The sequence below is a fragment of the Mandrillus leucophaeus genome, unplaced genomic scaffold (genome assembly GCF_000951045.1).
Source record: "Mandrillus leucophaeus isolate KB7577 unplaced genomic scaffold, Mleu.le_1.0 Scaffold314, whole genome shotgun sequence".
Taxonomy (NCBI): Eukaryota; Metazoa; Chordata; class Mammalia; order Primates; family Cercopithecidae; genus Mandrillus; species Mandrillus leucophaeus.
Window position 1 is genome coordinate 801,562 of NW_012103299.1, and position 1,931 is coordinate 803,492.

The following is a 1,931-nucleotide window of genomic DNA, read 5'->3' on the forward strand; positions in this document are numbered from 1 at the left end:
ATGCCTGTAATCCCAGCACTTTGGGAGGCCGAGGCAGGTGGATCACGAGGTCAGGAGATCGAGACCATCCTGGCTAACATGGTGAAACCCCATCTCCACTAAAAATACAAAAAACAAAAAAAAAATTAGCTGGGCATGGTGGCGGGCACCTGTAGTCCCACCTACTTGGAAGGCTGAGGCAGAAGAATGGCATGAACCTAGGAGGCAGAGCTTGCAGCGAACTGAGATCGCGCCACTCCACTCCAGCCTGGGCAACTAAGCAAGACTCCGTCTCAGAAAAACAAACAAAAAAATTTGCCGCACGTGGTAGCACATGCTACTCGGAAGGCTGAGGCGTAACAATCACTTGAACCCAGGAGGCAGAGGTTGCAGTAAGTCAAGATAGTCCCACTGTACTCCAGCCTGGGTGACAGAAAGAGACTGTCTCAAAAGAAAAAAAACTCCAACCCATTTAAACTGGTCTAGAGGCAAATTCTGGGAATAGAGCTGTATAGCTGTTGTTATTGTTGTTTTTGAGAAAGGGTCTCACTCTGTTGCCCAGGCTGGAGTGCAGTGGTGCAATCACTGCTCACTGAAGCCTCAACCTTCCAGGTTCAGACTGGTCTTGAACTCCTGGCCTCAATCGATCCTCCCACCTCAGCCTTCCAAAGTGTTGGGATTACAGGCATGAGCCACTGCATTCAGCCACCACATAGATTTTTAATCTTCATTTCCCCATATAAAAACAGAGCACTAAATGGCAAAACCATAAACCCATGAAAAATATTTACAAGTGATAAGGTATCCCTAGGAACCCCAACATTCAAGAAGGTGGGAACAAACTACCAAAATCTTTAAGACATGTACGGCAACAGCATTATCAATATTTACGTGGATGGGCCAAAAGGAAGTAATGCAAATGAAAACAAAAAAAAATGTCTAAATAGCCAATAGGTTACCCACTGGCAAGTACAGCACGGTCAACTTGAGAACTGCAGCTAAAGCTGTGAGGGATTTTCTCCAACCCAATATTGAATACAAGGTGAGTACAAGGAGCCCACAGTTGGAAGTGAAGGAGCCCACAGTTGGAAGTGAAGGGGCGCACAGTTGAGCCTCTGTGAACTCTGAAAATGGACCAGCCAGGACTCTTGCAGGACAAGAGCAAGCCATGATAAAAACAAAAAAAACTGGCCAGGCACAGTGGCTCAGGCCTGTAATCCTAACACTTTGGGAGGCCAAGGCAGGCAGATCACTCGATGTCAGGAGTTTGATACTAGCCTGGCCAACATGGTAAAACCCCATCTCCAGTAAAAACACAAAAATTAGCCGGGCATGGTCGTGTGTGCCTGTAATCCAAGCTACTGGGGAGGCTGAGGCAGGAAAATCACTTGAACCTGGGAGGCAGAGGCTGCAGTGAGCCAAGATCACGCCACTGCACTGTAGCCTGGGCGACAGAGTGAGACTTTGTCTCAAAACAAAACAAAAAACCCTGGGGTTGAAATTAAAATCGAGCAAGAAAGGAACTAAAGACATGAAACAGAGATGGTCCATATAAAATGAGGGAGGGGAGCAGAAAAAGAAATCTCAGGGCCGGCCGGGCGCAGTGGCTCACGCCTGTAATCCCAGCACTTTGGGAGGCCGAGGCGGGAAGATCACGAGGTCAGGAGATCCAGACCATCGTGGCTAACATGGTGAGACCCCATCTCTACTAAAAATACAAAAAAAATTAGCCAGGCTTGGTGGTGGGCGCCTGTAGTCCTAGCTACTCAGGAGGCTGAGGCAGGAGAATGGCGTGAACCTGGGAGGCGGAGCTTGCAGTGAGCCGAGATTGTGCCACTGCACTCCAGCCTGGGTGATAGAGCAAGACTCCATTTCAAAAAAAAAAAAGAAATCTCAGAAAGCCAGGTGCCATTTTTTTGTTTTTGTTTCAGAGATATGTTGCCCAGGCTGGT

The 1,931-nt window shown here is 47.9% G+C and overlaps 1 protein-coding gene across 1 annotated transcript in view; it reads right to left on the reverse strand.

Annotated features, from left to right (window-relative positions):
- Positions 1 to 1,931, reverse strand: part of CREBRF (CREB3 regulatory factor) — a 94,996-nt gene that overhangs the window by 14,520 nt on the left and 78,545 nt on the right. The window lies entirely within an intron of this gene.